Source organism: Typopeltis vanoorti, chromosome 13 (genome assembly GCF_054136105.1).
Source record: "Typopeltis vanoorti isolate ZY-2024b chromosome 13, IOZ_Tvanoo_1.0, whole genome shotgun sequence".
NCBI classification, from domain to species: Eukaryota; Metazoa; Arthropoda; class Arachnida; order Uropygi; family Thelyphonidae; genus Typopeltis; species Typopeltis vanoorti.
Genome location: NC_143561.1, coordinates 12,577,818 through 12,594,418, shown reverse-complemented (window position 1 = coordinate 12,594,418; position 16,601 = coordinate 12,577,818). Strand labels below are relative to the sequence as shown.

Genomic DNA, 16,601 nt, shown 5'->3' with positions numbered 1-16,601 from the left:
GACAAAATGACTTCATTGTCCTTACATTTCAACGTCCATTTCAACATCGCAACTATACTTTGAGTTGTATTAGCAATTTTTTAATGTGACCTTTAAACTGAAAATTCTTTTCCACCACAATGACCAGCTTCATCAGTTTCTTGTCGCATAACTCCGTTAATGTAATATGCCTTTGACAATCTCATCACGTCAAAGTGCGTAACTTCACGCTTACTAACATTAAATTGAGAGCCATTATCATTTGCCCAAATTTGCAATTCAGTGAAGTCATACTGTAACGGCAGGATATCAGCAGCATCTCTGATTGCCCTTCTATCTTTAATTGTGAACAATTGAACGTCTTCTGTAAGATTCTTTCCGATGTTATTAATGGTATAGATGGAAAAACATCGACAACGATGGTTCGAGGATTGATCTCTAGAATTACCAACTAGTTACCTTAAATATAATAGAAATCAATTTACTAACAGATTAATTATGTGTTAATTAATTAATAAAATAAATCTAACATAAATGTAACTCACACAGTGTATTACTTTATGAAACCTGTCTGTCAACCAACCTCTAAATCGAAACCAATCGTTTATTTTCAAAACACACATTCTCCAGTTTATGCAATAACATTTCACGTATCCTGTCAAATGCCTTATCAAAATCAACAGTATCACATTGTATTCATTCCGTTTATCCAAGTTAGCCGTAGAATGCTATAAAATACGAGCACACGACCTTCCTTTGGTGAACGCATGCATTTCCTTGCAGTATCGCTTGTCTCTCAACCAATTTCTGTAAAATCTTCGCTGTAACACTAGAGATATTATATAGATGTTATATAGTAGCATCCTTGTATAACGGAATTATTATACATTCTTTCCCTTTCTGTTGTATCTTTCTTCAGCTGAGACTAAAGTTATACAACCATGTCAAAGGAATAAACAATTCGGATGAACGTTTTTTTTAACAGATGGGCTTGATATATCCTCTGTCCTATTGCTGAATATTTATCCAGATTATGGCACAGCTCTTCATATCCATTCTCATACACCGTATATCTCTATCAGTAGTAACGTGCTCCATGTTCCATATTCCTGGCTGATTATATATTAGCAAAGTAAACATTCGAGAATTAAAAAACCTCAGTAAAGTTATTCTTCTACATTCATTCTTTCGTTTACTTGCGGAATAATAATAAAATCACTTTGATCTGCTTTATCCTGCATAGCCAATTTATTTTCTTATTCCGATTTATGTTTCTGTACCATGATAGTAACTTTTCTGGGGTACGTTGTTTATATTTCATAACTCCCCTCACGATAATCCTTCTGTTATATCTTTTTATATTGCTTATCTCTTGCTTATAAGAGTGCACATCCATTTCACAATCACCTTATTTGTTCTTAGAATTCTAGAGATACATTCAGATATCGCCTCATTTAAGAAAATTTTCAAAGATCCCCATTCGTTGTTGATATTTCTCCCCTTCAGTAACTGATATCATGGAACCAAAGATAGTATTCTTTTAAGTTGATCACAATCAATTTCCAGCTGTGTAGTTCAACATGAAACCTGTTCTGCTGGGAACATGAGTAAAATTAGGTAGGTACCACCAAGGAAAGCACGGCATGATCACTGTCACCAACTGGTGTTAAAATAATCATATTCTTAACGAAGACCCCTTTTCACGCTGTGAGCAAATTGAACACTCTTTGACTTCGAGTTCCTTCTTTCAAATACTCCTTGAGAAAGTTATCTCGCAACAACTCAATAAATTCTCCTTCATTTTTGTTATGAGAATACTCTTCGAGTCAATCAGTGTTTGAATAATTTAAGATTTAAGTCATTCATAGTGATTATTCGTTAGTACCCATCAAGATAATTTTGAATGCATTTTATTCGCCGCAGGAAATGAATCTTGAGGTCAGAAAAACATTCAACAGGACTTATAGGCTAATTCCGAAAGCTCCTCATCATTCTTAGATTCCCATTATCATCACTTTTCTTTGAAAAGTCTATAATACCCTAGATTCGTAGGTAACTGCTTAAACTTTTCCTTGCCTCCGGTTTCAACTTTTTTTGTAATCTTGATCTTTCCGTGCAAATTGTCATTCATACTTGATACAAAAAACACTTTAAAACTTGTAAACCCGAACAAATGATTCACTTGCTGCTTCAAACACACAGGAAGTTTGATGTTGTTGTTGCAGTTTTAACACGTCAGTCAACTTTTTTTCCCAGGAAGTATTTAATACTTTTATCAGTGTTTGTGTTGTCTTCTAACAGCGAGAGATTTCTTGCTCACTACGAGTGTAGTGAAGAATTGGTCACTCGTAAAAGGTCGATGTATCTGGACCCATTTGCCGTCACGTTTTCATCACCTACTTTCTCCTTCAATTTCGTAACATTAATCACACAAGTACAGACACCTCAGACGAAAGAATTTTAGCAGTTAACATTCTGACAGGATGGATGGCTCTCTCTCTCTCTCTCTCTCTCTCTCTCTCTCTCTCTCTCTCTCTTTCTAAGCATATACAGCTGCTCGTCCACTATTAAATGAATCCATTTCATTACTAATTAAAAAAAACTCATTAATTAATATATAACTTATGTCCTATTAAAAATAACGTAACTTGCAAATATACGTGTAGATTGGAAACAAGGAAGAATATAATCAGAAAACCAATCTTCATTTATCTTAAAAGTTGCTCATTCTTTCAGATAGATTCTGCAGGATTATTTTACTAAGATTTTATCGAACTGCTTGAAAAGATAATTCAGAAATTATAGAAAATTGAGAAAATACGAATCGGATTTATTCCAGGTGACTGCACTTTGCAAGAAAACTAGAGTAAGGAACAAATATAAGAAGTCTGTTTCGTTGGATCGATATGAAGAACAACAGAGTTTATTTTTACAGGTAGGCAGACCTGCTAGAATGTTCAAGAACGTTGTTAATTTTTCTTCTTTTTATTATTATCAACAGATATTCATGAGTTCAAGAGACTCATCGTGGTTGGTCGCGCTTTCACATGCACAGGTCATCGTACCTCGAATTAAGTGCATTCACTGTCCCTGCACGCACCACTCTCTCAGGCAATGCATTCCAATCATCCACCACTCTCCGTATAAAAAACCTACTCTTGCCCCATAGGTTTGCTCACAATCACCTTATAGAACTTCAGAGATGGCCTCTCGTTCTCCCCCTGTCTCCAGATATTCTATGAAAAATCTCATCCACGCTAATCTGTTAATTACCCCTTACCAACTTATGCATTCCATCATGCTGGGCTTTCAATCTGTCTTCATATTCTACATTCCACTATTTTTAGAGCCCTCAACTTGAGTTTTTATTTCCTGAATAAATAGATGTGGTGTCGTGACAACTATACTTGAATATGAACATATACAGGGTGTTCGGGATAAATTTGACATATTTATAATTAATTATATTTTTCCGTAAGTTACATGTATTAACACACACTTCTCTTCATTTAAAAGTTTGGACCCTTCTTCATTCACATACAAGATGTCAGAAAGGATGGATAGCTGGAACCCACCTGAATCATGGAAGAGAATAACTTGTATCAGGATGATTCGTGCCCGCCATCAAAATAAGGATATTACGACTGCTGCCCAATGCTCCCTGAATACAGTAAAAACAATCAGGCATGAACTAGAGACTTGCAATGGTGACTACGAGGATGTAGCAAGAAGAAAGATCCCTAGCAGACGATCTGATTGCGTTCGTACAGCAGAATTCCTCGCAAATCTGCAGGAACAGGTGTTGAAGAACCCTGGCATTGGAATTCGGGCTTTGTTCGTGGAGTTGCTAACTGTAGTCAAGCCCTGGATAACAAGGGTAGGCAATGGTAGGCCGTATGTATGGCAGCAGGATTCGGCCCCTTGCCACACCTCTGGGAAAAGTCAAAAATGGTTGTCTGAAAATTTTTTACGACTTCACCAGTCCAAATGTTTGGCCTCCAAACTCCCCAGACCTTAACCCCATGGATTATTTTGTATGGGGCGCAGTTGAAAAAGACACCAATCGCACTTCCAGTAATACAAAAGCCCAGTTAATGGATAAAATTAAAACAGTTTTTGCGGCCCTTCCCAGGGAGACTGTAGCATCAGCTTGTTCGAGGTTCCGAAGCAGAATTGAAGCTGTGATCGATGCTAATGGTGGTTATTTTGAGTAAATCTTGTTGATAGTATTGTAATTAACTCTGCCTGTAATGTTTTTTTTGTCAATTCATTAAATTTAATAGATACAAAGAAGATTTTCTTTTTCCTTACGAAACTGTCAAATTTATCCCGAACACCCTGTAGGTTCCAATAAGCTTTCATAATATTCAATGACTTACGCAAAAGTGCAGTATATCCGTATCTTGAATTTTTCTCAACGTTGCTGTAAGAAATAAATTTCCTTCTAAATTTCCTAGTCTAGTGCGGTGACTTGGTTATCAACACTTCCTTTTCATCATTATAAACTGAGAAAATCCTGATTAATTAAATAGTTCAGTATCCGCGATGAAGGAATTAGAATGCGTTGGTCAGTGCACCAATGAAATTTTATTCATCAAATGTTCCTCTCCACAGTGAGATAAACGTCCCTTATATGATCCATGACCAGACCAGTTGGATTATATTCTTCCTTAGGAATTTGCATGAAACTCGATTTTAAAGAAGAAACTCCTTTCTTATCAGTATGAGACCGACTAATTCACTTTCATTTGTAAGCCCTTTTAAAGGTTCGTCTCATATAATATTCGAGTCGAGATTTTTACCCACAAAAGACGACTTCACTTCCGACTGAACTCATTTCACCTTCCGTACATTGAAAAGTGACATTCAATTTGCCTTTATTGGTTTACTGCTTATCCTTTTTCTAACCGCTAAGAAGAGAAGAGAAGGAACTATTCCGATTGAATCCTGGTATATATTTTGAAATCTTCACTTTTTACAGCAACTTAAATTCAGCGAACAATACGAAACCTGTTTATTGGTGAATATTTTCCCTGTATTTAGAAGTTACTCTTTAGAAAAATTAATTGAACTACTGGTTCTTGTTTGTTAATTTTACTTCTCTTGTGTCCACTACTAACTTCAATGCATCAAGTATTTCATTTTGCTATCTTCCATTCAAAGTAACAGAAGGCGGTTACATCAGGAAGTGATTTATGAGCATCCGTTTCCATTCAAAAAGCACGTTTTCGAAAAAGCTCTTTCATCCATGACCGAAGAATAAATCGTACAAATCTGCAAACAATCCTTGTAGCTTTAATTTAAAGTCATCAATATTCTCTAACACTCTTTACAGTAAACTGGTGTTTATTTGCTGCTATATTAGATGCTCGTATGAAGTTAAACTTCCAGTTAGCTCGAATCATTTTATGCCAGAGTAGGTGGAAGTATTACACAAGCAGTAATCAACTTCGTCATGAAAAAGATTGAGAAAGTTTCACCATTTATTTTCATTCAATGTTCTATAACGTCTGTCGTCGAATTTTCTAGGTATGTTTAATGAACAAGATTTTTTGTTCATTAAACGTCCTATTACTTTCCATTTGCATACCTTTTCATTTCTTTTCTTTTTTTTCTTTTTTTGTTTCATGTAAAATGCTTCCATCTCTAAAGTGCTTCACTTTCATGCAATCAGAGAATTACTTTCTTCTCCCATTAAACAATAAACATCAAACATTTATAAAAACAGCTTATAATTTTGGATAGTTAATGAGTTATTTCTCTTTTCCAGAAAATGTTGTTCTTCCACTTTTAAAGAACACCCATTTATTTATTAAATATTATAGAAACTGACACTTCTAATTTCAGTATAATGTAAGTGCAATTAATAAAACGCAACTTTTAAAAAATAATTCATAAGCTCATAAGAGAGAAAGAGAGAGAGAGAGAGAGAGAGAGAGAGAGAGAGAGAGAGAGAGAGAGAGAGAGAGAGAGAGAGAGAGAGAGAGAGAGAGAGAGAGCGTGTTCCCATCTTAACAGGCACAATCTTGCTAGCTCATCATCCTGCCTGATAAAAATAAGATATGAAAGCGATATGAAAGGGGGGAAATGGCAAAAATTAAGTACCCAAAATGAGATACACTTCGAACTGATTTGTGTCCGACCGTATTTTGCTGAGAACTCGTAATACCACTGCTATAAAGACTGAATGAAAATTATATGGAAGTATTTGAGAATAGAAAGACAAAAAAATCATTTTATAAAGAGCCATGAAGATGATTAAAATACAAGCATCTTTGGATTTCGCAAAACAGGAGTCACTGTAAAATTAATAGCTCTTCGATCCTACTGGAAAGAATCCATCTAAGAGTAAAAATCCTTCTTAAATCTTTCAAACTCTTTGCTTGTTCGGCTACCATATGATTTCTCAGAGGTTTCACTTATTGATTAATAGATTGAATAACTGAGAAGATGTAATATGGAACAAGAAAGAGAGCAAAATCCACTTCGAATAGAACTACCTATGAAAATAAAAATAAACAATAAAATGAAATATTATGGAAGATGCGTAACGTTTATCCGAAATGGAAGATTGAAGGATTGTAACTCACTGTAAGTGCTTTAACATTGCTGTTGCATTTGGAAAGGGCGATCTGTTTTTAATTTTGCTTTCGCACGAAATGGAACAGTGATTCGAAATGTAATTGAAGAACAAATTAGGATGAAAAACCGGAATGGGATTGGAGCAAATCAGTTTTCTTCTTTCTTCTCCTAAGATGAAGAAATCCATTCATTCCATTCATTGGCTGTTTCTTTCCTATTTCTCCCTGCTTAGTAAATATTGCCGACACAGTTTTTATGTAACACGAGCAAAAACGGAACAAAAATACTAATGAATAAAGATGAATGAAGGAATTTCAAGAGATGACCGAGTGATAAGAGGAATTAAAGGGTCGTCGTCTTTCTTAATACCTTAATAGTTAATTCCGGATACGTAAAAAAGAAAGAAAGATGGGAATTACGTTTCGCTGCTTTTATGTCTCGGCTAATGATTTGTCCATATTTGGATGGAGGTTATTCGAAGTCGCTGCTACCAAAGAACCTGAATTCTGCAGGTAAAATAGATTTTTTTAGGGACGTTTCATATTTATATGTACGTTTCTGTGTATATATAAATTTCATTCTGGTTACAATAGATCATATTTTGTCATTAGAAAGGGAAGACTAAGAAACATCTCAGGATATCTTAATCTCTAAAAAAAATCGGTGTCAGAAAAAAAAAGGAATCGGAAGTTCACGTTTTTACAAATCAAAGGAACTGAAAGGATATGCACAGAAGTGTTTGTAATCAAGCATGTTGTCAAATTTATATACCACACTTAATATTAAAAAAACAAAACTTCATATTAACAAATTACTTCCCAGAATTCCATTGATTAGTGACTGTCCATGTTTATCCATCTGGCATTACCTTAGCAATGGCTTTTGAGAGAATCGAATCTGTCTTCAAGATGATTGCTGCCTTTCAGAATGCAAGACATCAGTTACCTGCCTTCCTAAAAGTGAATAGAGAGAATTATGAAGTACGAGTATAGTAATGGGCAGATATCACAAATAGTTTCTTAACACGAACTAATGATGCATGATCTCCATGCGAATCACTTCGGAAAAAATATACTTCAATTGTAAACGAATTCTCACGATATCAGTTTCTTATTCATAATAAAGAACTCTGCGAAAAGTGTCCTTTATTGTGAACAAGAAATAATGTTAGATCCTGAATGGAGAGCTTTACAAGTAAATTCTTTATTCAGGATTTAACATGATAGTTTCTACTTATTAAGGAGATATCTGCACATCAGCTAATAATTATAAAGTATTGTTTTATGTTTTGTAATAATGTATAGTCCATGTGTGCGATATAGAGAGTTATTGTTAAGTTATTTGTAATTCCCAAGTAAGCTGTCTAGTACTTTGCGAAATTCTGAGAAAAATTATAAGTAGTAATCCGGAATAATCGCGTATAATCGGGACGAGTCGAGCGTAGCGATGGAGGGTATACCGACGCGGAAATATCACGTCAGAGTGCCTACCTATAATAATGTAACCTGACAGGTTAGGGAGAGTGTAGGATCACCCAAGGGGCATGAACGATGGGGTTCGTGGGTAAAAACCGCATTGAATAGAGGGAGCCGAATAGGACGAATAAAAGACGAAGCACGCCGTTTTAGGGGGGGGGGATTTTTGACCTTTTGATCTTCGAGTGCCGGATTCGAGTTTTAGGCGGAGTTTGTCGGAGGATTCGTGAGAGAGCGGTGGGTCGACTACGGTAATGACGGACGGCAGGTTCTTTTCTTTCAAGCAGAGCTGATCGCGATATGACGGCCTACGTGGAATCGAGCCTTAGCAGAATGTCCCATTGGAGAAAGTTTCCTGCGGAGCGGTAGACAGCACGCAACAGTCGGAAACGATTAGAAGAAAAACCTAACTTGTGAAAGGAATTATATATTAGTAATATTATGCTTAAACCTAATCTTATCTTTTCATAATTGAAGGATTTAACTTGCTCTGATTCATTGTGATTTAGTATAACCCTCAACTTAGAGTGAATTTTGATCCATTGAGTATTTAAACTTACATAACTGCAAATGTTTTATGTTTTTCCAATAAACATGCTTTGTACATTATACCTGAGTTTTTGCCTGATTACGATTTCAAACCACCACTTATGAAATAGAACCTTTTTTGGTGGGAAGGAATTTAGATATATTTGCTTAAGTGAGATTCGGTCTACGACTGCTAACTGAATCTGCACAGCGCTAGCGTGAGATAAAATATTGTGTGTATCCTTCTGAATTTTGAATTATTTCCCTGAACAAGAGTCTGTTCTGTTACAGGACATGTTCTGTTATTGGCTGGTGCAGCTAAATATAAATTTTGCCAATATCCGAAGAGGAAATAAATCTGAATTAGTATTTTAGGAGCACGACAGTAGATTAGAAGGAGACTTATTATAGAGGTAGAATAAGATATAATATAGAGAAATAGCGATATAACAATAGAGCAGCCAGTAGGATCTTGATAGTATAAAGTTTTAAGTAAGCAAAAGGATAGATTCAAGAAACAGTAAATTAATGTATAATAAGATTAAACTTACGATGTAACATTATAAAACTACCAATTTAACAATAAATAACTTAAGCCGAACATGTGTTATTTAATAATGAAATATAAATTCTAATGTAAAATTTTTACAATAAGTTTGAAATATTTTTCGATAAATTTTCAATAAAAACGTCAACGAATTAAAAATAAAAATATAAGTTTATATAAAAATCCTTTGAAAAATATTTTTTCAGTTAAAACTTTTATTAGAAGTTTGTCTTAACCTTATACACCTATTTTGAAATTGAAATTTAACCTTATACACCTATTTCGAAACCTTATACACCTATTTTAAAAACTTCTGTACAAAAAAAAAAAGCTCAGCCATGATGTTTTCAAGAAGAAAGATCTGCAACAAAGAAGACATCCTGCTCTCTGGTCAAAAGATCCCATGATATTCAGAGATCAAATATCTTGGGGTATTGATGGATAAGAAACTCCTTTTCAACAAACACATCAATCTCATTTGCTCCAAATCTTCCAAAGTCATAGCTCAGCTGTACCCATTGATCAACCGCAAGAGCAAATTGAACCTACATAATAAATTGCTTCTTTACCGGATGGAAATACGTCCAGTTATTACCTACGCCTCACCAGCATGGAGTCACACTTCAAGATCAAACATTTCAAAATTACAGAGAATCCAAAACAAATGCCTTAGGATGATCCTGGATGCACCGTGGTTCATTAGAAATTCACAAATTCACCGAGAAACCGACACTCCATACATCTCCTCCCTTCTTCGTGATCTTACAGAAAAATTCTTCGTGAAGTAAAGTTCACATTCAAACCCACTAATCGTGCAAGCTGTCAATTACAATGAGACTGATTACTACAAACACAAAAGACCGAAGGCTATTCTTCTCTCAACCGATCATAGCTAAGACTACTGCCCTCAGAGGGCGAGCTTAATTGCTCACAAATCTCCCATTCCCAAATAACTCTCATTACAGATAAAGGGAATATGAGAAGCACTTGTGCTTCACCCATCCTGTCAGTAACGTCAATGGTCAATGGTCAAAAAACATATATTCGGAAGAGGGAGCAGGCAGATTAGGTAGCGAATGAGTGGTGATGATAGGTTGTCCTCAGTCAGTTTTAAAATTGTGCGTTTATTATATTATGTGTCTAGAAGATCATGCAATTTTTGATTCAGTGCCCTTGCCAGAACAGTACAGAGTCTTGTAGCATTGCCGGTAAAACTACAACTGCACGGTAAGCGTTTTTTTTTTCCTTTCTTTTCTTCTTAAGTTACTTCACATTGATAATTATGGAAAACAGCTAAATGACACAATATTCGAGGAGGTATATAAAGAATTTATGACTAGGTGACCTACTTAACAACAATTGGCAGGGAAAAGTGAAATTTTACCACAAGTTTCCCCCGTTGTCGCAGAAGATCAGTTAGAATCGGTGCCTTCTACTCCTTCAGACTTTGTAGAAGTGCGCGCACGCAAAAAGCGAAGAACAACAGAAGAACCGCACAAAGACAATAATGAAATGGAACAGGGTCCTCAGGGTTCGGACGCCGCTATTTCTCCCAAAGAAAAGGTGCCTCCGATCATCCGTAGAGAAAAGCAGAGGTGGGCAGCTTTAAGATCCACAATGTCCAATCTGCACATTGGCTTCATTAAGGCCAAAAACATGGATGAAGGCATTAAGATTCAGCCAGCAACAGTGATAGACTGTAGAAGATTGACAAAAGAAGTGGATGACAGAGGCATCCAGTATCATACCTTTACGCTCAGCTCCGAAAAAAACTTAATAGTGGTCCTTCGTGGTGTCTATGAAGACATTGACACAGCAGAAATAGCTGCTGACCTGAACTCTCAGGATCTGCCTCCTGTCAAGGTCAGCAGAATGTATAAAGTAGACAAGACTCCCATGCCATTAGTCCTAGTAGAGTTCACAAAATTTACAAGGATATCTACAACATAAAAACAGTCTGTGGTCTCATCGTCAAACCAGAACTACTCCGGAAAAGATCATCTTCTGGGCAGTGCCACAGGTGCCAGAAGTTTGGCCATGCCCAGAATCTATGTAGAGCTGAATATAGATGTTAGAGATGTGGGGACAGCCACCCAACCAATACCTACACTAAGCCAAGGACCACCTCGGCCAAATGTGTCACCTGCGGTGGCCCTCATCCTGCGAACTATAAAGGATGTACTCAGTACCCAAAGAACAGACGGATGGAGGCAGTCATTCAGCCCTCCTCCAACAGTATAAGAACACCAGCGGCCAAAGCATCAAATCCGGAGACTCAGCGGCCACAATCGGAGACCTCCAAAAATAGAGACACCCAAAAGCAAACAAGAAGTTATGCCAATGTGACCCGCACAAATAGACCAATACCAGAACAAAATCAACCAACAGCACCTAAAAATCTAACAGCTGTTATTACGGCCTCACTAGCAAACATGCTACAAAATTTCAGCCTACCAAACCCTACTGAAACCTCCACTACAAGATTTCTTCGTGAAACGCAGGTCATCCTCACAGCTCTCATAAATGAATAGTAACAAACTCATTCCAGCATCTCTTCAGATCGTTGCTTGGAATGCAAATTGCCTCAAAAACAAAATCCTGGAACTCCGAGATTTTGCATATAGGCCTCAACCAGATGTTTTATTAATCAGTGAAACTCATTTAAGAACCTGAGACAATCCTAAAATAAGGGGTTATCGCCTATACAGAAATGTTAGATTACTCTACAGAGGCGGTGGCACTGCTATCTTCATTAAAATTATATTAAGCAAAACCATGTGAGCAAACCTCCAACCACTAACCTTGAGATCACAGGCATGGAATTAGTCACCAGTTCTGCTGGCAGATTGAAAATCTACTGAGCTTACAACCCTCCCCAAAAATATCTAATATACTCTGACCTAAATGTCATCTTATGCGTCAGAGACCCGACCATTATAGCCGGGGATCTGAACTTCAAGCACCGTGCGCGGAATTGCTCAACCACCAACAAGAATGATTGCAACCTTTCCAATTACTTAAGATCAAGCAACGCTGTTGTGGCAGGCCCACCGAGCCAACTCATCTCAGTACGTTTGGCACTGCTGATATCCTGGATATATCTATCCTGCAGGATATCAAACTTCAATACAGCATTACATCCATGGATCAACTATCATCCGATCACAACCCAATTTTAATACAGCTGGGAAAACAAGAATACCTGTCTCCTCCTTCTCTCTCCTACATAGCATGGGACAGACTGTCAACAGCACTGAAGGAATATATTGGACCTGTTCCTCACATACGCACAAAAGGAGAAGTATAAACTGTAGTTAAAAATATCACAAAACAAATTAATTCTGCTATAACGGTAGCTACCTCCTACATATCTACCCGAAAGCCAGATCGTTTGCCTGAAGACATGATGTACTTGATCAGAGACAAAAACAGAGCTAGGAAAAGATTCCGTAACACATGTGCGCCACAAGATAAAGCAAATCTAAACAAATTACATGGAGAAGTAAGAGATGCGCTCAAAGCTCATAGAGACCAAATACGGGAAAAAAGTTTAGCCTCCATTTCATCTACTGATCACTCCATCTGGGGACTATTCAAAAATATCAAAAACAAAGTCAGACCCTTCCCCCAATCTTCTCTACCAGGGCCTTGCTTACTCAGATGTAGACAATGCAGAAGTTATAGCATACAATTTAGAGGAGCAATGCAGGCCTTCGTATGGAAACCTTGACTTTGACCACATATATAAGATTCACAGCAAGGTCAGACACTCACTCAAACTTCCTATCACCAGCACTGACCATATTGCACTAACATCACCTGCTGAGATATATGACATTATTAAAAAATTAAAGAACAAAAAAGCTCCTGGACCAGACGGTATTACTAATCAGGTGATCAAACTTCTGCCCTGAAAAGCATTAGGGCACCTGACCAATATAATAAATGCAATTTTAAGATTGCACTATTTTCCTTCCACCTGGAAACTGGCTGGTTTAATTCCTATACATAAACCAAGCAAAGACCCACACCTACCCCAAAATTATCGTCCAATCAGTCTAATCTCCAATCTGGGTAAGGTTGTGGAGAAGGTCATCCTTTCACGACTCCAAACTTCAGTAAATGACCTAAATGTTTAGGTCATTTACTGAGATACTGAGGTTTGGAGTCATTTACTTCTGAAAAGCCCTACTGCTTTTCAGAATCCTGCATTGCTTCTCCCTAAAGAACAGTTTGGATTTCGGAAACACCATAGTACTACCCAGAAAATCCACAGAATTGTCGAATACATCACCATTAGTTACAACTGGCGCCAGTGCACAGGAGCTGTTTTCCTAGACCTATCCAAAGCATTTGATAAAATCTGGCATTTTGGACTCCTGCACAAACTTATCTCAGCCGGTACCTCACTAAAATGGTTCATCTAATCCATTCATTTCTTCAGAATAGATCAATGCAAATTAAAATCAACGGCTCTACGTCGTCCCAGCATCATATCTTTGCTGGAGTACCACAGGGATCTCTTCTGACTCCACTGCTGTTTTCTGTATACATGTCAGACATCCCACACAATCCGATGACTTCCATTTTAGCCCTGTACGCGAACGACACGGTAATACTTACCAGACCTCTCAGACCCCATTTCATTACCAGAAAGCTTCAAGAAAACCTTCTTTAGATGGAGAGTTGGTTCTCCAAGTGGAGATTGGAAGTCAACCCCTAGAAAGGCTCAGCCGTTCTTTTCTCAAAAAGGACAATGTCTCCTGCAGGAGATGTGTTACTATTCAATACTAAAATTCCCTGGCAGAGAGAAACAAATTACTTGGGTGTGATTCTCGACAAAAAGCTATCTTTCAATCAGCACAAGTCTGCGTGCACAAAGGCATTTAAAGCCATAGCTCAGATCTATCCGCTAATTAATAGAAATAGCAAGCTCTGCAACACAATCAAATTGCAACTATACCAGATGACGATTCGTCCTATAATCGCCTATGCCTCTCCAGCCTGGAACCACACCTCTAATACTAACATTATCAAGATACAGAGAGTGCAGAACACGTGCTTTAGAATGATACTGAACGCCCCGTGGTATGTTAGAAACAATTATCTTTATAGAGACACAAATGTTCCCTATATTGTCTCTTTTCTACAATTGTTAGCATCCACGTCTTTCCTAAAGACGTCCACACATCCCAACGATTTGGTTCAGCAAGCTGCAGCATACGTGGCAACGGACATATTCAAATATAGAAGACCAAAAGTCATATTAGCCTCCTATAACGATGCGATCAAACTGCTCGTAAATTTTACCATCACTGTAACCATTACAGATAGCAGGGAATATGTAAGGCATTTTGCTTCACCCCTAAAGACATAAATGTCAATTGTCAACATCTATTCGTAATTTCTTAACTAAAATGTCTGTCTACAATAGGCTTTATACGATCTATCCCAAAGGCTTTAACAGGCCTTTAAGGCCCACAACCTTCTAAGCATGCTTGGATTTCGTAACCGAAATACGAGGATAGAATGGTCACTCCTATGCCTCAAGGTGTTCTTGGCTGTATCCCTGTGTGTTCACGGGGCCGGTTTGCCTGCTTGCGGGATGAAAAACACCAGATAACCTGGCGGGAAAAGCCATACTGCGCGCCCAAGACAGGCTAACTTGGCTATGGCTGAGGAAGATCCTTAAGCTCCTCACGTCTCCGACGGGAATCGAGCCTAGGACACTCCTTCCCCAGGCATATGGTTGCGAGGCGCAAAGCCACTAGGCTAACCGCGCGGACGCTTTATATGATGCAGTTTATAAATATAAATAAAATAAAGTATAATTCAGTTTATGCATTTCGAAACACTTGGCTGATGGCAAGCAGATTTTTGCACAGCTGTGCCAAATCATAATATTCTGTAATGATATAAAGTATCGCCATCTAGTGACGAGAAAAATGTAAGTTCTCTTTGTTTGCCAAGTCTAAATGCTAGTTAATATAATGATTAGTTTAACAATTGTAAACATCGTATTATGTATAATTCCATTTCGCAAATTTCTTATGCTATCAAGATTACTATGTGAATGAATATTAAATATATAATATGATGAAATATATTCCAATATTGTCAAATAATTCAAATTCACATATGCATCACTGCAAAATTAATTGCTTATTTTCCCATTAAAGGGCACATAAGTAAGCATTGATACACTGTATTCAGATTCTCTCGGCTCAAATTACTAATTATTAATTTCATCAACAGACACAAAGAATAGTTTTAGAAGTAAGATAGAATGTTTAAAGCACCTGAGAAGTTAGCTAGAAAGATTTCTTAATGTGAATGTTTTCATTTCTCTCGTCCAGATAGGTGTGTCATCCGACATTGTACGGCATTAGTCTGACTTAGGCTTTAAGAATTGGGACTATACTAACAATGGCATCGCATTGTTCCAATTCCAATGCAACAATCCTATTGCTAATCTTTCGTTCTCTGTTGGTTAATTGTTAAACTGAATCTCTTAAGAATGGTTGTTATAAAGCACAATAATATTTATGGACCAAATGCTTATTATTATTATTATACCCTTGCCACATAAATCAGAGAAAACAATACCCTGCACGTACATACTCCTAAGAGAAAATAAAAAACTGTTTCATTTTATTTGAAAAAAATTGCCCCCTCAACAGCCAAAACGTTATGACCATCTACGTAATAGTGTTTTGGTTTTGTTTATTTATCAGGACAACTTTCGTGGGTTAGTGGAATGAATAATAAGATGAAAGTTGTCCTTAGATATTCTGTAACAACTTGCACCCACGTAGACAGTGACCGATCGAGATACTAACCAAGACCATTTTCCTTTTTTTCCTTCATTTAAAACTGCTTATTGAATGTAAAACAAATAAAATTTTAAATTTATTTTTAGTTTTAATTAAATTATCTTACTTTTTAAAAGAAATATTAATATACCTTTATATTTTTATGATAAAGATATAATATTCAAAGATTAAATGGTTTGTCGTGCACTTCAGAACTTCAAACAGAACCGTGAATATTACCTCCAGTTTGCACACTCAGATTCACAAAACCTTTCAAGAAACTGCGTATTCTGCAGATCATGAGAGAAGTACAATACAGAATTAATATTGTTTAAAAGTGATTTCAGAAGGACAGTAAGACATTTCTAGACAACCACGTTTACAAGGACAGTCCAACTCAGAAAACTAAAGTCATCTGCGTGTCATACTCCAGCTGACAGAAAGAACGAAACAATACACAACAAAGGGTATAAATAAAGAAATTATAATTAAATTAGGTTAAATTAAATTAAAATTTTAATAACCTAAAATTGTTAATAGCTAAATTAAAGGGATGAAAATCCGTTATTATTTTACAGCTAGTATGCGAAACTCTAAGATCTAAACCTACGATGCCGACGAACTATCGGCGAATAATCCCCCCCCCTTTAATTTAATTAACTTCGGCAGAAAAAAATA

General features: G+C 36.7%; 1 long non-coding RNA gene across 1 annotated transcript in view; it reads left to right on the top strand.

Annotated features, from left to right (window-relative positions):
• Nucleotides 1-16,601, top strand: part of LOC150099937 (uncharacterized) — a 37,521-nt gene that overhangs the window by 8,207 nt on the left and 12,713 nt on the right. Inside the window, exon 2 of the long non-coding RNA XR_016549265.1 lies at nucleotides 2,819-2,914. This is a non-coding gene — a long non-coding RNA (uncharacterized LOC150099937). The remainder of the gene's footprint in view (nucleotides 1-2,818; nucleotides 2,915-16,601) is intronic.